The following is a 22,766-nucleotide window of genomic DNA, read 5'->3' on the forward strand; positions in this document are numbered from 1 at the left end:
CGTTGTTTTTATGAAATATTAGGGCATATAAATGTTAATTTGCAGTTTAATACGTTGCTTATACAAATAGCCTACATTTTATTTCAACATATTTCAGCCGATTTTTACTCATCTCAGTATAGCAATACAGTTTGCTAAAACATCATCATTCATTCACACACAGAAAGCGATTTAAATTTAAACGGTCTTTTTGCGAGCTGTGGTAAACAGCGCGCATCTCTGCCGTTCATTCATTCATTCACAAACAGAAACGCGATTCACTTGAGAAGGAAAAAAAACGTACTACAGTATTCCTCAGCTCAGTCGGATCCTTGCTCCTCGAAATACCCGCACTTCTGAGGTACATTTTCCATTATTATTATTCCTCACAGCGCTGCGAGACGGTGTAAACAAGTAATGATCTGAATAAACTTGTGTTTTCTCGAGCTGATATGGGGGTGTTCACATGTTTGCGTGGATTGCCTCATTCATTTGCGTTTGAATAGCGTGCGCTCTCCGTGGGCGGGGTCACATTAAAAATAATTAGATGAGATGAGAACGACTGACATCTCGCTCTTTTCTTACAGACTACATGAACTGAGAATATTTGTTTTTTATATAAATTACTTCATTTAAAAGAAGAGAATTCAAGCTTCATGCCTGTGTGTCTGTATGTCTGTTTGACTGAGTATTCGCTGAGTTATTGTTCATTTTCGGACGCGTTTCACTGACAGAGAGAAGGCAGAACTCGCTTCGTGTTTATTTTTCTTTATTTGGCAAAAAGCACAACACTTTGTTTTTATTGTGAGTATACACAAAAATAATACACATTTAACAGAATCGATTGATGTATGAAACTTGTTTGTAATATCAAAGTCAACAGAGCAAAATGAATCTCTTTTGAACTGATAAAAAAAAAGCGAGCTGGTATCGCCGGCGATACCGCCGACCCCAGGGGGTTAAAGGGACATGGTTAGGCTGCATTAGTCGGTTACATTACAGTACATAAGATATTAAGGAGAGATGACTGACAGGACGACATCAGAGGATTTGGTGCGCAACAGATCCTGAGAATCACTGGCAAATATCTAATCTTGTAAAATGTGTGGTGGTCAGTACCGCTTCCTATACACAGAGTAGGCTACGCAAGATCATGAGAAATATTTGGCTGAGATACAACTATTTGAAAATGTGGAATCTGAGGGTGCCAAAACATCGAAACATTGAGAAAATTCTCTTTAAAGTTGTCCATTTATGTTCGTGATTGTGCTGCAATCACTCACAAAAATAAATGTTTTATATATTAAAGGTAAGAAATGAACAAAATATCTTCATGGAACATGATCTTTACTTAATATCCTAATGATTTTTGGCATAAAAGAAAAATCAATAATTTTGACCCATACAATGTGGTATAACGAACAAGTACAATGAACCTCGCCCATACACGCAAACACATAGCGAGGGCGAGTCAGTGAACCCATGAACCGTGACAGTACCCCCCCCTCCTAGGAGCGCCTCCTAGCCTGGGAACCGGGGCAGGCGGATTAATGTGAGAATGAAACATGGGTTTTAATTTGGAAACATTAAAAACGGAATGAATTCTCCTGTACGTGGGAGGGAGTTTGAGGCGGACTGCCACTGGGCTAAGGATCTTAGTGACAGAGAATGGGCCGATACATTTGGGAGCCAGTTTATTACTAACGGAGCGAAGAGGAATGTTCTTGGAAGAAAGCCACACTCTTTGACCAACGACATATACGGAAGGCTTCAGCCGGTGGCGATCGGCCTGAGCCTCGGTGCGCACTCCCACCTGGAGGAGAGTCTCACGGGCTCTTCTCCATGTGACGACAGCTCTGAACGAAGGCGTGAGCAGAGGGAACCGTGGCTTCGGATTTCAGACTAGGAAAAATAGGTGGCTGGTAACCTAGACTACACTCAAACAGAGAGGCCCGTGGATGAAACTGGTAACGAGTTATGAGCGTACTCAACCCAAGAGATTAGCTGGCTCCAGGAGGAAGGATTCTGAGACAGCAGACATCGTAACACTCTTTCTAAATCTTGGTTGGCTCGCTCAGCTTGACTGTTAGTCTGGGGATGGAACCCAGAAGACAGACTAACACTCGCCCCCAGCAAACGACAAAACTCTCTCCAAAATGTAGATATAAACTGGGGCCCCCTGTCGGAAACCACGTCTGTCGGGAGGCCATGAATGCGAAAGACATGATCTACGACAGTAACCACTGTCTCCTTAGCTGAGGGTAATTTGGGTAAGGGAATAAAATGTGCCGCCTTCGAGAACCGGTCCACTACAGTCAAAATGACTGTATTACCCCAGAAGGGTGGGAGGCCCGTGATGAAATCTAGCGCGATATGGGACCAGGGTCTTGAAGGGACAGACAGCTGTTGAAGCAACCCATCTGGGGGTCAATTAGAAGTCTTACCAGGGGCGCAAATTGAACAGGCCAAAACAAAATCCCAAATATCACAAGCCATAGCGGGCCACCAGAATCGTTGCTTGACCAAAAATCTGGTACGACTTACTCCTGGATGACAAGCCACATTGGAACCATGACCCCATCTGATAACGTCGGACCAGACTCCCTCCGGCACAAATAACCGAACCGGTGGGCAATCGGGCGGAGGCGTTACCCCTTCTAAGGCCATGCGGACCTCCGACTCGACCTCCCATGTGAGTGTAGTGTTGTCACGATACTAGAATTTCTAACTTCGATACGTATGCAATCTTTTGTATTTCCAAGTAAAATCCAATCCAATCACAATGTCAACAAAAGATACTTCAAGCAAAAACAAAATCAGTGCAATCTTATGCATCAAGTAACAAATTAGTAAACAAAGTAATTAAATGGAATCTGTTGCTGCAGTTATATGCAGATTTTCTCTACAGAGGTGAGTGAGATTGACACCCATTACTGTATCCTACAGTTTTGCAACTTTCAGATTTTGAGCTAGGATTACCAGCATGTCAATGTGCTCCTCTGTAAGTCGTGCCCTTCTTGCACTGCAAATGAGCCCTGATGTATTAAATACACGCTCTGAAGCTGAACTTGAAGCAGAGATGCACAGATACTTCTTAGCAAACTGGGCAAGGTGAGGTAAAGTTGTCTCATGTGTCCTCCACCATGTGAGTGGGTCCTCTCCTGCACTGATTTCAGGCATCTTTTCATATACTGAAAACTCATTTTTGAGTTCCGTTTCTGCACCCTCACCTTCTTCTCTGGATGATGAACCCTCTCCATGTTCACTCTTTTTTTCCCCCTGTATGTTTGTTAACAGACTCTTCAGATCTGATTTAGTTTTTTTTGCTGGTTGCTGCTTGTCATCTGGAGAGGATGTTTGCTGACTTTGGCCCCCTGCTTTTAGCAAATTGACACTGACCATAAGATTCTGTTTAACCTCCTCTCTTAAGGTTACAAAACTGTCCTTGAACCTTGGGTCAAGAAATGTGGCTGTGTTTAATATCAGCTGCAGATGTATGTATCATATCTCTGTCTGAGATCTTCTCTGATGTTGTCTTTAAGTTGACGTTTTAGGTTGCTGTCACCTTCCTCAACTGTCAAAGTAGAGAAGATCTTCCAACTCAGAGGCAGGACTGCAGAGAGAGTGGTGTGTTTTTCACCACTAAGGGCATCCGTGAAAGAGCTGACGGGGCTCAATACCTCTTTTACAGTCTCAAGAACTGTAATATCTGAATCTTTGGGCATGAGGTGCCATTTCTTCCGATCATCAGCTTGAACTGAACAGACAGCTTGCTGCTGTTCTAGAAATCTCTCCACCATTTCATGAGTCCCAGCGTGTGGGCTTATCATGGATCATTCTGTGTTCAGGCAGTTGCAAATCTTTTTGTTTTTTCTTCAGCTGTCGCAACATCTCTGGTAACCTGCTGAAGGCAGACACTGTCTTTCTCAACCTCGACAGTGATCCAGACACACGGTCTATATCCAAGCCCTTGTTAATGGCAAGGTGCAAGTTATGCCCAAAGCAGGGGACCCATGTGAAGTCTTGCTGAAATGCTTTCTTGTTTGCTGAAGCATTATCAGTGGTGATACCAGCCATGTATGACATGTCCAGCTTCCATGCTTCTTGTATCATCTCTTCCAATGCTTCCCTCAAGCATTCTGCTGTGTGCTCAGTGTTGAGCCCAATACAGCCCAAACACCAGCTCTGCATGTCCCAGGTTTCAGTGACAAATTGCAGAGTTACTGCCATGAATGTGGAAGTGGCCCTGCTTGTCCACAGATCAGTGGTGCATGAAAAAAAAGGTTTTCCTTCCAAGATGGTTCATGACTATTTCTTTTGTTTCATTATATAGGGCTGGGATTTCGGTGTGCATGAAAAAGTTCCGTGAAGGAAGGGCATACCTGTTGTTCAAATGTTCAAGAAGTTGTTTGAAGCCAGGTTTCTCAACAGTATACACAGGAACCTGATCCATGCATATGTACACTGCTACAGCCCTGTTCAGCTTCTTGGCTTCATTTGAGTTTGCTTCATACTTTCTTTGCTGTTCAAATACAGCTGCTAGTGTAGTTTGTGATTGTGTTGTTTTTGAAAATGAACTGAACTAACTAATCTAAGAACTTAGGTTAATGTTAACCCTTTCGCACGTACGATCACACCGGTGTGATCAGTCTAGGCTGGTCCCTGGAGCGTACGATCACACCGGTGTGATTAGAACGGTCAGTGCATCACGTGATCGACTGCTAAATTCAAATGTGCTTTCGCGCGTTGGCTGGCGCTGAGCCAGAGACAGGCACGCTCAGAGCTGTCATATATCACAACTTTTTAGTGTTTTCAACCACATAATGTTTATTTTAGGTTTCAGACATATAAATTCACACAAGTACTAAAAAAAAACAATACATTTAGAGTTGGTAAAATACACACTGATGTCTATGGAAGAGGCAATAATAATCCTTTCCATTATAATTACGTTTTATTCATATCAGATACACATTGTGTAAGTAACTTTAAAGTTTACTCTATTCTTCTCCCAGTTCACCGGCCACTTACTTTTATGTATTTCGGGAGAAGTGGATGAATTCACGTGCTGTAAATCCAACAGATCCGATTCTCTGAACTACAGTGAGGAAAATAAGTATTTGAACACCCTGCTATTTTGCAAGTTCTCCCACTTAGAAATCATGGAGGGGTCTGAAATTGCCATCGTAGGTGCATGTCCACTGTGAGAGACATAATCTAAAAAAAAAAATCCAGAAATCACAATATATGATTTTTTAACTATTTATTTGTATGATACAGCGGCAAATAAGTATTTGAACACCTGAGAAAATCAATGTTAATAGTTGGTACAGTAGCCTTTGTTTGCAATTACAGAGGTCAAACGTTTCCTGTAGTTTTTCACCAGGTTTGCACACACTGCAGGAGGGATTTTGGCCCACTCCTCCACACAGATCTTCTCTAGATCAGTCAGGTTTCTGGGCTGTCGCTGAGAAACACAGAGTTTGAGCTCCCTCCAAAGATTCTCTATTGGGTTTAGGTCTGGAGACTGGCTAGGCCACGCCAGAACCTTGATATGCTTCTTACAGAGCCACTCCTTGGTTATCCTGGCTGTGTGCTTCGGGTCATTGTCATGTTGGAAGACCCAGCCTCGACCCATTTTCAATGCTCTAACTGAGGGAAGGAGGTTGTTCCCCAAAATCTCGCAATACATGGCCCCGGTCATCCTCTCCTTAATACAGTGCAGTCGCCCTGTCCCATGTGCAGAAAAACACCCCCAAAGCATGATGCTACCACCCCCATGCTTCACAGTAGGGATGGTGTTCTTGGGATGGTACTCATCATTCTTCTTCCTCCAAACACGTTTAGTGGAATTATGACCAAAAAGTTCTATTTTGGTCTCATCTGACCACATGACTTTCTCCCATGACTCCTCTGGATCATCCAAATGGTCATTGGCAAACTTAAGACGGGCCTTGACACGTGCTGGCCTTCCGTAACATGCATGATTTAAAACCATGACGTCTTAGTGTATTACCAACAGTAACCTTGGAAATGGTGGTCCCAGCTCTTTTCAGGTCATTGACCAGCTCCTCCTGTGTAGTTCTGGGCTGATTTCTCACCTTTCTTAGGATCATTGAGACCCCACGAGGTGAGATCTTGCATGGAGCCCCAGTCCGAGGGAGATTGACAGTCATGTTTCCATTTTCTAATGATTGCTCCAACAGTGGACCTTTTTTCACCAAGCTGCTTGGCAATTTCCCCGTAGCCCTTTCCAGCCTTGTGGAGGTGTACAATTTTGTCTCTAGTGTCTTTGGACAGCTCTTTGGTCTTGGCCATGTTAGTAGTCGGATTCTTACTGATTGTATGGGGTGGACAGGTGTCTTTATGCAGCTAACGACCTCAAACAGGTGCATCTAATTTAGGATAATAAATGGAGTGGAGGTGGACATTTTAAAGGCAGACTAACAGGTCTTTGAGGGTCAGAATTCTAGCTGATAGACAGGTGTTCAAATACTAATTTGCAGCTGTATCATACAAATAAATAGTTAGAAAATCATATATTGTGATTTCTGGATATTTTTTTTTTTAGATTATGTCTCTCACAGTGGACATGCACCTACGATGACAATTTCAGACCCCTCCATGATTTCCAAGTGGGAGAACTTGCAAAATAGCAGGGTGTTCAAATACTTATTTTCCTCACTGTACGTCTGCGGCACAAACTAACATGACGGCGCCCATCGTGCATACAGCTCAACTAACGCGATCGTTATAAAGGTGTTTAAACAACAAAACATTTCCACTTGCATATATTTGACAATCGGAATATCAGATATTTCATGCCATAGCTAACAAATTTGTGAATATTTTGAATTAAAAAGGAAAACTGACATAAAAGCAGATCATCATTCGTTCAGCGCTGTTGTTGCTGCAGTATGTCACGTGACAAGCAATGACGCGTCACCATGGAAACCATAAAGTGACACGTTCTAAATAACAGTCGCATTGAAAAACTCACGCTGGGGGGTCAGCCAGAATATTTTAAACTTACGTGTGAAAGGGTTAATAGATATTAGTTAACATGAATAAACAATGAAAAATACTTACAAAACATGTATTAATCTTAGTTAAAAGTTAACATTTACTAATACTGTACTAATTAAAATTCAAAGTTCTATCTGTTAATATTTTTTCATTGGACCAGAGCTAACATGATCCGTTGTATTTTTATTACCTACTGTTATCAAAGATTAAAATATACTGTAACAAATGCATTGCTCATCGGTCATAAATGCGTTATTTGATGAACAGATTTAAACACAAACGTGCGTGCATCACACGCGAAAACAATGCTCACTGGATCGACATGAAGTCAAGTCAAGTCACCTTTATTTATATAGTGCTTTTAACAATACAGATTGTGTCAAAGCACTTAACAGTATCAAATTGGAGGATAGAGTGTCAGTAATGTATAATAATAATACCAACCTCGAGAAATTCTTTATATAGATCCGGGTGGCAGTCTCTCAGGTGCTTTGCTATATTAGTGGTGTTAGCACCTTTTGTTAGCACTGCTCTGTAGCATCTCTTGCATATTGGCTTGCTTGTGTCCTTCGGCTTTCCATGTTCATTTGCTTCAAATGCAAAATATTTCCAGATAGCACTCCTGCTGTGTTCTTTATCAACCAAAGCCGGTCGCACGTGCGCTTGCGCGTGCGCGTGTGGTGTTTGTCAACGCACCTTTGGAGAGAAGTGAAAGTGACAGATCGGCTAGTATCGATACTTCGGGAAATTAGTATTGGTACCGTTCAGATATTTCAGTATCGATATTTATCGAAATATCAATATTTTTGACAACACTAGTGTAGAGACAATAAGTCTCTCAGGTAGAATGCAATCGGGATTATTATTACTTATACTTTTGTTTTCATTACTATTATTACTGTTCTGATTTGTCCTTCTGTTATCTTATTATCATTACTATCAAGTATTTATACCATTGTCATTTTTCAAGTTGCTGATGTAGTAGTAGTAGCAGTTATGTAGTAGTAGATATTGTAGTAGTAGTTGTGGTTGTAGTTGTAGCAGTTATTGTAGAAGTAGAGATTGTAGTAGTAGTTGTGGTTGTTGAAGTAGTAGTTGTAGTAGTAGACGTTATAGTATTTTTAGTAGTCACTCCTTACCACTGATTGATTTCTTTATATTTGTTTTATTTATATCTGTTATTTGTTTTCATATACTGACTTATACATGTTTATGTATGTATGTTTATTTGCATATATATATCTTTATTTTTTTTATTTATTTTTTTGTTCTTCAAAGTATGTACTGTGACACGTCCACCCAGTTACCTTTACATGCACACATGCACATACACAAACACACGCATCTGTCAGTTCCTGACTGTATTGGTTTTGTTTTGCTTGTTTGTTTGTTTGTTTGTTTATTTGTTTTCCCTGTTTGTGATCCCAATTTATGTACATCTTGCATATAAAAAAAAAAAAAAAAAAAGAATAAAAAAATTTTTTAAAAAAGAATGCAATCGGGAGTAGACGGGCGTTCGGAGCGATCAAAAATACGAGACAACGCGTCGGGTTTGATGTTTTTGGAACCCGGGCAGTACGAGAGAGAAAAGTCAAAACGACCGAAAAAAAAGTGCCCACCGAGCCTGCCTGGAGTTCAGTCGTTTGGCGGACCTGATGTATTCAAGGTTCTTATGATCGGTCCAGGCGATAAAAGGTTCCCCCGCTCCCTCTAACCCAGTGGCGCCATTCTTCCAATGCTATCTTGACTGCCAACAACTCTCTGTTACCAATATCGTAATTACGTTCGGCAGACGATAAGCGATGAGAAAAATACGTGCAAGGGTGCTTCTTGTCGTCCGCAGGAGACTGCTGGGAAAGTACTGCGCCTACCCCCACCTCTGATGCGTCGACCTCCACCACGAACTGACGTGAAGGATCAGGAGCTACGAGAATGGGAGCTGAAACGAAGTGGCTCTTGAGGTTGGTAAATGCCGCTTCTGCAGCATTAGACCACCTGAACGTCGTTCTGGTGAAGGTCAAGGCGGTCAGAGGAGCGGCTAGTTGGCTGAAATTACGAATAAAACGTCGGTAAAAATTGGCAAATCCCAGGAACCTCTGCAGGGCCTTACGGGAATCTGGAATTGGCCAATCAACCACAGCCTTAACCTTGTCAGGATCCATGCGCACTCCCTCGGACGAGACGATGTACCCCAAAACCGGGACTGACTGTGCATGAAACGCGCACTTCTCCGCCTTGACAAAAAGCCCATTCTTGAGCAACCTCTGGAGCACTCGCCTGACGTGTTGAACGTGTTCCTGGAGAGAAGAAGGAAATCTCAATATGTCATCCAGGTAGACATATATGAACTGGTCGACCATGTCTCTCAACACATCATTGACGAGTGCTTGGAAAATGGCGGGGGAATTGGACAGGCCGAAAGGCATAACCAGATATTCAAAATGTCCCCTGGGGGTATAAAACGCCGTATCCCACTCATCCCCCCTTCTTATGCGGACCAAATGATAAGCGTTGCGCAAGTCCAGTTTCGTGAAAAGAGATGCTCCCTGCAACCGCTCGAAGGCTGAAGACATTAGTGGCAAAGGATAAGTATTCTTTACCATAATGTTATTCAGCCCTCGGTAGTAAATGCATGGTCACAGAGAGCCATCCTTCTTCACCACGAAAAAGAACCCCGCACCCGCGGGAGACGAAGAAGGACGAAGAAGGACGAATGATCCCGGCTGCCAGAGAATCAGAAATATATTTCTCCATGACCTCCCTTTCTGGAACAGAAAGCGAATATAATTTGCCCTTAGGCGGAGACTTACCTGGCAGTAAATCTATGGCACAGTCATAGGGACAGTGCGGAGGGAGAGAAGCAGCCCGGGACTTACTGAACACTTCCTTCAGGTCGAGATACTCCTGTGGCAGGTTTGACAGGTTCACTGGTTCCTCCTGCAACACAGAACGAGAGACAGACGAACAGGCAGACAAGAGACATGAGGCATAACACTGAACACTCCAGGCCGAGTTCTGACCCCCACTCTATCTTGGGCTTATGTTTGACCAGCCACGGGTGCCCCAGGACAATGGGAACTAGAGGTGATTCGGTGAGTATGAAAGAGGTTCTTTCAGTGTGGTTGCCGGAGGTAGTGGGTAGTGCCGGAGGTACTGCCCGACAGTAACCTCCGTTCTACCGCCGGTCTTGGTCTTTTAATGGACAGGTTGCAAGAAAGTGACCGGCCTCGCCGCAGTAGAGGCAAAGTCCCCTCGCTCTCCGACGTTCCCTCTCCTCCCAGGAAAGCCGAGCTCAACCTACCTGCATGGATTCTGGATCGATCGATGGGCTGACCGTGTTCACACTCCTGGAGCTGGAATACTGTTGTTGTTCCCCAAAATCTCGCAATACATGGCCCCGGTCATCCTCTCCTTAATACAGTGCAGTCGCCCTGTCCCATGTGCAGAAAAACACCCCCAAAGCATGATGCTACCACCCCCATGCTTCACAGTAGGGATGGTGTTCTTGGGATGGTACTCATCATTCTTCTTCCTCCAAACACGTTTAGTGGAATTATGACCAAAAAGTTCTATTTTGGTCTCATCTGACCACATGACTTTCTCCCATGACTCCTCTGGATCATCCAAATGGTCATTGGCAAACTTAAGACGGGCCTTGACACGTGCTGGCCTTCCGTAACATGCATGATTTAAAACCATGACGTCTTAGTGTATTACCAACAGTAACCTTGGAAATGGTGGTCCCAGCTCTTTTCAGGTCATTGACCAGCTCCTCCTGTGTAGTTCTGGGCTGATTTCTCACCTTTCTTAGGATCATTGAGACCCCACGAGGTGAGATCTTGCATGGAGCCCCAGTCCGAGGGAGATTGACAGTCATGTTTCCATTTTCTAATGATTGCTCCAACAGTGGACCTTTTTTCACCAAGCTGCTTGGCAATTTCCCCGTAGCCCTTTCCAGCCTTGTGGAGGTGTACAATTTTGTCTCTAGTGTCTTTGGACAGCTCTTTGGTCTTGGCCATGTTAGTAGTCGGATTCTTACTGATTGTATGGGGTCATGTATGGGGTCAACATTTACTAATACTGTACTAATTAAAATTCAAAGTTCTATCTGTTAATATTTTTTCATTGGACCAGAGCTAACATGATCCGTTGTATTTTTATTACCTACTGTTATCAAAGATTAAAATATACTGTAACAAATGCATTGCTCATCGGTCATAAATGCGTTATTTGATGAACAGATTTAAACACAAACGTGCGTGCATCACACGCGAAAACAATGCTCACTGGATCGACATGAAGTCAAGTCAAGTCACCTTTATTTATATAGTGCTTTTAACAATACAGATTGTGTCAAAGCACTTAACAGTATCAAATTGGAGGATAGAGTGTCAGTAATGTATAATAATAATACCAACCTCGAGAAATTCTTTATATAGATCCGGGTGGCAGTCTCTCAGGTGCTTTGCTATATTAGTGGTGTTAGCACCTTTTGTTAGCACTGCTCTGTAGCATCTCTTGCATATTGGCTTGCTTGTGTCCTTCGGCTTTCCATGTTCATTTGCTTCAAATGCAAAATATTTCCAGATAGCACTCCTGCTGTGTTCTTTATCAACCAAAGCCGGTCGCACGTGCGCTTGCGCGTGCGCGTGTGGTGTTTGTCAACGCACCTTTGGAGAGAAGTGAAAGTGACAGATCGGCTAGTATCGATACTTCGGGAAATTAGTATTGGTACCGTTCAGATATTTCAGTATCGATATTTATCGAAATATCAATATTTTTGACAACACTAGTGTAGAGACAATAAGTCTCTCAGGTAGAATGCAATCGGGATTATTATTACTTATACTTTTGTTTTCATTACTATTATTACTGTTCTGATTTGTCCTTCTGTTATCTTATTATCATTACTATCAAGTATTTATACCATTGTCATTTTTCAAGTTGCTGATGTAGTAGTAGTAGCAGTTATGTAGTAGTAGATATTGTAGTAGTAGTTGTGGTTGTAGTTGTAGCAGTTATTGTAGAAGTAGAGATTGTAGTAGTAGTTGTGGTTGTTGAAGTAGTAGTTGTAGTAGTAGACGTTATAGTATTTTTAGTAGTCACTCCTTACCACTGATTGATTTCTTTATATTTGTTTTATTTATATCTGTTATTTGTTTTCATATACTGACTTATACATGTTTATGTATGTATGTTTATTTGCATATATATATCTTTATTTTTTTTATTTATTTTTTTGTTCTTCAAAGTATGTACTGTGACACGTCCACCCAGTTACCTTTACATGCACACATGCACATACACAAACACACGCATCTGTCAGTTCCTGACTGTATTGGTTTTGTTTTGCTTGTTTGTTTGTTTGTTTGTTTATTTGTTTTCCCTGTTTGTGATCCCAATTTATGTACATCTTGCATATAAAAAAAAAAAAAAAAAAAGAATAAAAAAATTTTTTAAAAAAGAATGCAATCGGGAGTAGACGGGCGTTCGGAGCGATCAAAAATACGAGACAACGCGTCGGGTTTGATGTTTTTGGAACCCGGGCAGTACGAGAGAGAAAAGTCAAAACGACCGAAAAAAAAGTGCCCACCGAGCCTGCCTGGAGTTCAGTCGTTTGGCGGACCTGATGTATTCAAGGTTCTTATGATCGGTCCAGGCGATAAAAGGTTCCCCCGCTCCCTCTAACCCAGTGGCGCCATTCTTCCAATGCTATCTTGACTGCCAACAACTCTCTGTTACCAATATCGTAATTACGTTCGGCAGACGATAAGCGATGAGAAAAATACGTGCAAGGGTGCTTCTTGTCGTCCGCAGGAGACTGCTGGGAAAGTACTGCGCCTACCCCCACCTCTGATGCGTCGACCTCCACCACGAACTGACGTGAAGGATCAGGAGCTACGAGAATGGGAGCTGAAACGAAGTGGCTCTTGAGGTTGGTAAATGCCGCTTCTGCAGCATTAGACCACCTGAACGTCGTTCTGGTGAAGGTCAAGGCGGTCAGAGGAGCGGCTAGTTGGCTGAAATTACGAATAAAACGTCGGTAAAAATTGGCAAATCCCAGGAACCTCTGCAGGGCCTTACGGGAATCTGGAATTGGCCAATCAACCACAGCCTTAACCTTGTCAGGATCCATGCGCACTCCCTCGGACGAGACGATGTACCCCAAAACCGGGACTGACTGTGCATGAAACGCGCACTTCTCCGCCTTGACAAAAAGCCCATTCTTGAGCAACCTCTGGAGCACTCGCCTGACGTGTTGAACGTGTTCCTGGAGAGAAGAAGGAAATCTCAATATGTCATCCAGGTAGACATATATGAACTGGTCGACCATGTCTCTCAACACATCATTGACGAGTGCTTGGAAAATGGCGGGGGAATTGGACAGGCCGAAAGGCATAACCAGATATTCAAAATGTCCCCTGGGGGTATAAAACGCCGTATCCCACTCATCCCCCCTTCTTATGCGGACCAAATGATAAGCGTTGCGCAAGTCCAGTTTCGTGAAAAGAGATGCTCCCTGCAACCGCTCGAAGGCTGAAGACATTAGTGGCAAAGGATAAGTATTCTTTACCATAATGTTATTCAGCCCTCGGTAGTAAATGCATGGTCACAGAGAGCCATCCTTCTTCACCACGAAAAAGAACCCCGCACCCGCGGGAGACGAAGAAGGACGAAGAAGGACGAATGATCCCGGCTGCCAGAGAATCAGAAATATATTTCTCCATGACCTCCCTTTCTGGAACAGAAAGCGAATATAATTTGCCCTTAGGCGGAGACTTACCTGGCAGTAAATCTATGGCACAGTCATAGGGACAGTGCGGAGGGAGAGAAGCAGCCCGGGACTTACTGAACACTTCCTTCAGGTCGAGATACTCCTGTGGCAGGTTTGACAGGTTCACTGGTTCCTCCTGCAACACAGAACGAGAGACAGACGAACAGGCAGACAAGAGACATGAGGCATAACACTGAACACTCCAGGCCGAGTTCTGACCCCCACTCTATCTTGGGCTTATGTTTGACCAGCCACGGGTGCCCCAGGACAATGGGAACTAGAGGTGATTCGGTGAGTATGAAAGAGGTTCTTTCAGTGTGGTTGCCGGAGGTAGTGGGTAGTGCCGGAGGTACTGCCCGACAGTAACCTCCGTTCTACCGCCGGTCTTGGTCTTTTAATGGACAGGTTGCAAGAAAGTGACCGGCCTCGCCGCAGTAGAGGCAAAGTCCCCTCGCTCTCCGACGTTCCCTCTCCTCCCAGGAAAGCCGAGCTCAACCTACCTGCATGGATTCTGGATCGATCGATGGGCTGACCGTGTTCACACTCCTGGAGCTGGAATACTCAGGGAACTCGTGTACCAGAGCCTGGTGTGATCGGTTCTCCCTTTGCTGTAGACGCATATCCATGCGCAAGGCCAATTCGATCAGTCCGTCGAGATGTCTGGGTAGTTTCAGTGTGTTGATTTCCCATTGAACACGGTCAGCCAACCCATGCAGGAACATGTCCCACTGTGCCTCCTCGTTCCATCTGCAGTCCTAGAGTCCGGAATTCGATGGAGTAATCGGAGACGGTTCTGTTGTGTTGAAGAAAGGTCGGTGAGTTGACGGGCTGCCTCGCGACCTGCGACCGCGCGGCTCGAAAACCCGTCTGATCTCCTCCCCGAGTGCGTGGAACGAGGAACAGCAGGGGTGTGGGCACCTATCAGAACTTTTAAAAAATTAATCTTGCCCAGGTACACTTAAAAATGGAAATGAAAGAATCTTCGAAAAAGCATCCCAGGCACACAATGCTATTTAGATTATTTTATATTTATTTATTATATTAATATTTTATATTAAGTATTATAGTCACTGTCCATGATGATAATACTCATCTGGAAAATCTGAATGATGGCTTGCTGATTGAAAGGCTTGAAAGGCTTGCTGATTATGCTGATTATGAACAAACAAAAGCAAATGTGATTTTTTTAAAAAGATTCAATTGAATACTGTGGACACAAAATTTATGAAGTCAGCCTTCACAAATCTTCAGATAAAATCAATGCTGTTTTGAAGGCACCAAGACCAGAAAATGTGAACAAGATTTGTAAAAAAAAAAACCTCCAGGGGTCGTTATATACCTAAAACCGCCAGTTGGTAAAATTTACCCATGCACATGACTACCGTTTTGAAATGGCTACAAAATGTATTATGTAACTGTATTATGCTACTGTCTTCACAAAGTAATGTCTAGAGTCATGAAATTAATATTTTTAGTCATCGACTATGTTCAACAGATGACCCGTCAGAGGCTGTGCTGACCCAGGATGCATCACTCACCCCTGATATCTCCCCACCACCGACATCTCCCCACCACCAGACTCACCATCACTCATGGCATTTAGTGTCTCTAATACCTGTTTGGCATCGATAAATTGACTTCTTTTATCCATTGTGACTAAAACTGATTACCGCTATCTCAGTGGGTGAAAGTGTTTGCCTACTATGCCTAGTAATAGAACATTAAAACATAAGAGGCGCGAAAATGACAGCATGAAAATAAAGGCATTATATAGGTACATTACACCTGCTGGCACTTATAAGTATAAATGCCTCGGTTTTAATCTGGTATTATCTAAACAGTTTTTAACATTTGGCGATTGTAAATAACATAATTTTAGTAAAGGTCAATGACTGGGAGTTTGGGAGGCTATTTTACTGAAAATCTATTATGTACATTTTAGGTAAATTTTAGCCCGTGGCGGTTCTAGTGTTAAGAAACCTATGTTTTCCAAAACATTATATAATACAAGAAGAGGGATTGTAATTCCACCAGTCTCAGTCTCACTGTGTTTTGGTTTCGTTTTCCTTGATCCTGTTTGGCTGTGTTCTTGTTCATGGTTAGTTTCTATTGTCGGTGATTCATTTAATTTATTTCACCCGTTTCATGTTCTGTTGATTATCTATCCTGTGTATTTATGCCCTTAGTTCCCTTTGTTCAGTGTTTGGTGTCGTATTAGTTTGTGCTAAATTTCTCCTTGTGATCAATCTCCTGAATGTTACCTTTTGTATTTATCATTTTGTTCCAGTCTCCTGTGATGTGTGATTTACTGCAACCACCATACCATGAAAGAACACCGAACCAAAATAAAGGATTACAAAACAAAATGGATTTATACCTGCTCTGCTAGGAGCATCAAACCCTCAAGGACCACACAAGTGATTTTTTTTTCAAATTTGGTGTTACTTATGCAGTTTCCTGATCGCTCCCTGTGCATGTTTTTTTGGGCCAACCTATATGAGTGCACAAAGGTGCACCTGCTCAGTGAGGGTCCTTGAGGGGAATTTGCTGAGTTTGTGGAGTGGGTGCTGTTTAAGTCTGGGTCCTTGTTTATCATCGGACAAACAGAGGAGGTCAGCGCCACCACCACTCTGGACCCAAAGCTCAGCCAGACCTTAGCCATGCCCATACACGGAGGTAGAGTCTGAGCCCACCACAGACACAGAGCCTGAACCCAACAGTGAGTCTGACCAGGTGTGTGAGCCAGCAACAACGTCCTGTGAGGAGGGCATTTTAGTGGAGTACGAGGGCATGGGATGGAGCCCCACCCACACTCCCACCGCTGAGGGTGAGCTGTGCCAGGTCCCTAGTCCCTAGTCCCCACCCAGCTCCAAGTCTTCTACCTCTACGCTGTTCCCATCCAGCTCCCTCTCCTGCCTCCTCTATTTAAGCCAGGGATGGGCAACTGGCGGCACGCAATATCTTTAAAGGGATACTTCAGGATTTAGCATTAAGCTTTGCATTAGTAGAAAACCTGTAGTATTTTCGAATTACCGTGCCTTCTACCCTCATATCCCAGAGACGAGAGATTTATGTATTTTTTGTCTGGAATAAATCCTCCGATGACGCAAAAATTGTCATTTTGCGTCATTGGAGGATTTTTTGGCCAGAGGCTAAAGACTACAGCCAGTAGTAGGGGCTGTCCCGCATGTTTTCAACCTGCCCATAGAGGGTGGGATCTCACTCACAGAATGTACACATAGTGTCAGCCATCTTTTTTTGGAAGCTAAGCTAGCAGAGGTTTTGTTTTATTTTAATAAAGTACGAGTCCCAGTCACGCCGACCCCTGTCTTCTTCCTTCCTGACTCTTGAACCTTATCACACTTTTATTTCATTAAAATGAATTAACAGCAAGAAAAGTACGGTTTAAATTAGTTATCATAGATGTTACTGTATTTGTCTAATTCATTGTTGTGATAACGCTGCGCAGTTTTACGTGTTCTAAACAATTGTTGTAAAAGTAGGCTACATTCGAACATACCCACATCATTTGCCAAAATACTGAATCTTTATGTATAACACATGCTATATTTATTTACATGGCCATAAACACCAGACGTGATAAACAATGTCAATAAACTAAACACAAACCTAAAGCAATAATACTTTCCTTGCATAAACATAACTATTACCGAATGCTACAATTGGAAAATATAAAATTAAGCATGCTTTGTCTCGACAGAACCAGCTGCAATCAGTAAAGAATAATTGTGTTCCATAACGACTGCACGAAACAAGCTAACGTTTGTTGCTTGATAGACGCTACAACTACAACTTCCGCATTTGTCCAGGACTCCACGCAGTACGAGCGGAAACTGAGGGTAACGCGGATATGACGCAATTGACTGGCGACTCCCAGCTCCCCCCTGCTCTAACGCCCCATTTCCTTGGTTAAAATCGCACTTTTCTCATGATTTAAAAATAGTTGGAAACATTTGGGATATTGTAAGTAATCAACTTAACAAAATATATAACACTGGCCTTGAGATTTTGGGATATTTTAATGCAAAATTCTTACATATTGTACTTGTTACAGTTCTGTGTTCCTGAGTTCTGTTTTTGTTTCAGTTTCGGTGTTCCGTTTCCCCCTGTCTTCTGTGTATTTTGGTCTAGTCCTGTTTTCCCCGGTCTGTGTAATTGATTCCTCGTTAGTCTCGTCAGCTGTGTCTTGTTTCCCTGATCTGTTCTCCTGTGTATTTAAGCCCTGTGTGTTTCAGTCTTCAGGGTCGGTTCTCGTTTATGTAACGTTAATGTATAGTGTGTGTTCTGCCCGTTGTTCCTGTGTTTTGAGATCTTTTGAATTAAACTCCTTGTATTGAAGAGCTCTGTCGTCTTCACCTTCCTCCTGCACTACACTACCGTAACAGAAGAACCGACCCAAAACAGATCGACTAACATGGACCTAGCAGCGGGATGGAAGATTTTACGGCCACGCCTAATCCTGGTACCCAGGGTGGCCGCCTTAACATCGCCGGTGAGTTACCAGCCAAGGAGGCGGCCACACCTAGTTCTTATCCCCAGGGTGGCCGCCTTCCCACCACCTGAGATTCTCCACGCCTGCCCGCCAGAGCCAGAGCCCGTCGCCTGCCCGCCAGAGCCAGAGCCCGTCGCCTGCCCGCCAGAGCCAGAGCCCGTCGCCTGCCCGCCAGAGCCAGAGCCCGTCGCCTGCCTGCTAGAGCCAGAGCCTGTTGCCTGCCCGCTAGTGTCTGTGAACGTCGAGACAGAGCCCTCATCTCCGCTGGTCCCGTCCAGCATAGTGCTTCCATCTCCGCTGGTCCCGTCCAGCATAGTGACTTCTTCTCCGCTGGTCCCGTCCAGCATAGTGACTTCTTCTCCGCTGGTCCCGTCCAGCACAGTGTCTTCATCTCCGCTGGTCCCGTCCAGCACAAAGCCTTCTCCGTTGGTCCCGTCCAGCACAGTGTCTTCATCTCCGCTGGTCCCGTCCAGCACAAAGTCTTCACCGCTGGTCCCGTCCAGCACAAAGCCTTCACCGCTGGTCCCGTCCAGCACAGATCCTTCACCGCTGGTCCCGTCCAGCATAGAGACTTCTTCGCCGCTGTTACTGCACAGCTCCGAGCCCTCTTCGCCGCTGTTCCTGCACAGCTCCGAGCCCTCTTCGCCGCTGTTACTGCACAGCTCCGAGCCCTCTTCGCCGCTGTTACTGCACAGCTCCGAGCCCTCTTCGCCGCTGTTACTGCACAGCTCCGAGCCCTCTTCGCCGCTGTTACTGCACAGCTCCGAGCCCTCTTCGCCGCTGTTCCTGCACAGCTCCGAGCGCTCTTCGCCGCAGTTACTGCACAGCTCCGAGCCCTCCTCGCCGCTGTTCCTGCACAGCTCCGAGCCCTCTTCGCCGCTGTTACTGCACAGCTCCGAGCCCTCTTCGCCGCTGTTCCTGCACAGCTCAGAGCCTTCATCGCTGCCCTGCACCGAGCCCTCTTTGACACCCGGGACTTTGCCCAAGTATTTTTTTGGGGGGGGCCATATACCTCTGTCCTGGCATTCTGAAAAAGATTCCCCGCCATGGCCGCCCGAGGGGGTTTCCCCGCCATGGCCGCCCGAAGGGGTTTCCCCGCCGTGGTCACACCCACAGCCTGCTCCGCCGTGGTCACACCCACAGCCTGCTCCGCCATGTCCACGCCCACAGCCTGCTCCACGCCCACAGCCTGCTCCACGCCCACAGCCTGCTCCACGCCCACAGCCTGCTCCGCCGTGGTCACGCCCACAGCCTGCTCCGCCGTGGTCACGCCCACAGCCTGCTCCACGCCCACAGCCTGCTCCACGCCCACAGCCTGCTCCACGCCCACAGCCTGCTCCGCCGTGGTCACGCCCACAGCCTGCTCCGCCGTGGTCACGCCCACAGCCTGCTCCACGCCCACAGCCTGCTCCACGCCCACAGCCTGCTCCACGCCCACAGCCTGCTCCACGCCCACAGCCTGCTCCACGCCCACAGCCTGCTCCGCCCTGGAGGCTTCCTATTGTGTCTCCCTTGCCTGGTCTCCCCTGTCAGCCTCCAGGGCGCCCACCCTCCCACCCCTTTGGATGTTTATTAGGCGCGAGGACGCGCCTACCGGGAGGGGGGAGTAATGTTACAGTTCTGTGTTCCTGAGTTCTGTTTTTGTTTCAGTTTCGGTGTTCCGTTTCCCCCTGTCTTCTGTGTATTTTGGTCTAGTCCTGTTTTCCCCGGTCTGTGTAATTGATTCCTCGTTAGTCTCGTCAGCTGTGTCTTGTTTCCCTGATCTGTTCTCCTGTGTATTTAAGCCCTGTGTGTTTCAGTCTTCAGGGTCGGTTCTCGTTTATGTAACGTTAATGTATAGTGTGTGTTCTGCCCGTTGTTCCTGTGTTTTGAGATCTTTTGAATTAAACTCCTTGTATTGAAGAGCTCTGTCGTCTTCACCTTCCTCCTGCACTACACTACCGTAACAGTACTGTGACCCTGCCTGTGAAAACCCAGCTAAAGTCATTTTTTTGTGATTCAATGTTTTCTACATAAAATCATCCTACATAATGTAAAGAACATTCTGTGAAAATATAACCTTGATATCTTTAATATTGACTGAGTAAGGCCATGTCAAAGATTTGCTAAAGTTCGGCATCAGAAAATCATATTTTTGAGAAATTCCAATTTAAAAAAAAGTTATTTGTTAAAACTGCAACACAACTGATCCATAGTTATCCTGCATATGTGCCTTATAACACATTAAAGCTGAGATTCTCCCCTTTTTAGTGATATATGACACATCAGTGGAAAAATTCTTAAAGTTTTGTAAAACAGGTCTATTTATTATGATGTGCATGTCCAAAAAGCTAAAAGCATAAACACATTGAAACGAATGGGGGTACTACAAGAGCTTGATCGTAGCAACAATTACCATGTCAATTCAGTGGAATGATTTGTATAACTTTATTAGTAAAATGTAATATCAGTGAAATGTCAATAATATATAAATTAAATAACATAACATTTCTCATTCTCTGAAATGATCATTCTCTTACTGGCCCGCGGTGTAATTGAGTAAAAAAAATATATATATATTTTTTTTTTTTTCAAGGGATATAGTTCACCCAAAAATGATTTACTCATACTCACCCTCGTGTTATTCTGATCCTGTATACAGTAAGTTTCTTGCTTCTGTTAATAATAAGATATTTTAAAGAATGTTGGTAATGAGACAGTTGACGGCACCCATTGACTTCCATAGGTGCCGCCAACTGTCTGGTTATCAACATTCTTTAAAATATCTTATTATTAACAGAAGCAAGAAACTTATACAGGATCAGAATAACATGAGGGTGAGTATCAGTAAATCATTTTTGGGTGAACTATCCCTTTAACAGGTCAGTTTCAAACTTTGTACACATTCTAAAATTGTCTAGATGCAAAATAAAATCCTGAGTGACAGCAACTCTCCCTCCTTGAAAAATAAAGAACACTTTTCCCCATTTAATTGAAATACTTGCAGTTGCAAGAGAAACTGATTTTCAGTTTCACATCTGGACTTCCAGCATGGTGTTGGTGCTGGTGTTCCCTATTCATGTTCGCCAGACAAATAGCTTGGGGTTCAATCACCAAAACTGGCTTGTCCTCCTCATCATGTTGGTCACTGCCTGAAAAAGCAAAGATCATTTTTTTCAATTCAAAGCAAGATACGGTACCTAAAAACATGATTGCGTAACATGCAAGAATTGGAAGTGGGTTTAATTACACATTTAAAATGGATAATGAAGCATTTTATATGAAAATATCAGAAAATATTTTTTCAGTTTAGTCAGACTGGATCTGATTAATTGAGGGGAGGGCATAGGAATAAGAAACAGCCTATAGGTGGTAAGCAGACTTCAATTCAGAGTGTAGCCTAATGAGACAAATAAACATCATGCCATAAACGTAATTAATTTAAACTGACTCAATCCCCATCAACAAATGTAATAAACATTTAAATCCACTATTTTTGCATCACAGATATGTGTTAGCCAGGGTTCTCAAGTTTGATCAAAATCTTGGAGTGAGATCACATGCGGTTGGGGGAGGAGCCCTAATGGAGCCCCGCCCCCACCTGTCCCCGCCCCCCAATTTTACCCATTGTTCATAATTAACCAGCACAAATTGAAATTATAACAATTGGTAAATCTGATAAATGACAGAGCAATTAATCACATCAAATATACTCTTTAATGTTATATTTCAAAATTACAATTAAGTTTTAAAAATTACAAAAATATAACAAATTGCTCCAAACAGTTTGGAAAAACAAATATTTTTGCATTTTGAATGTGTCTAGTTGAAATGGTATAATGATTTATTGTGTGGTGGGACATTGAGAACAAATTACATATTAGAGTATTATTAAAGGTCCCGTTCTACGTGATCCCATGTTTCAAACTTTAGTTAGTGTGTAATGTTGCTGTTAGAGCATAAATAATATCTGTAAAATTATAAAGCTCAAAGTTCAATGCCAAGCGAGATATTTTATTTAACAGAAGTTGACTACAAAAAACGGCTCGATTGGACTACATCCCTCTACTTCCTTCTTTAATGATGTCACTAGAACCGTTTCTTGACTAACCTCCGCCCACAGGAATGCTCCCTCAACTCTACTGGCTACTTGCACACTTCTTATAACTTAGGCTACTGTGTTTACTCAGCTCTTACGGTGATTTTCTGAAGTAAAACTGACGCTTCATCTTTTGTGTGATGTACAATAAACTTTATTAAACTCATCAGTACATGTTTGATCATCATTCAGACAGCAGACTTGTAGGCTATTAATAAATAATGGATACATAGCCTACAAGCAGATGACAAATACGTTATAATAACCGTAATTAAACTACTAAACCATACCTGTTTCATCTCTATACAGCATTCTGACTCTGTAGGCATTATTGTCCGACTCGAAATGAACGCCGTTACTGAGAGTTTCTGATATTATCATCATTCCGTGAGATG

Source organism: Rutilus rutilus, assembly GCF_951802725.1.
Source record: "Rutilus rutilus genome assembly, chromosome: 3".
Lineage (NCBI taxonomy): Eukaryota > Metazoa > Chordata > Actinopteri > Cypriniformes > Leuciscidae > Rutilus > Rutilus rutilus.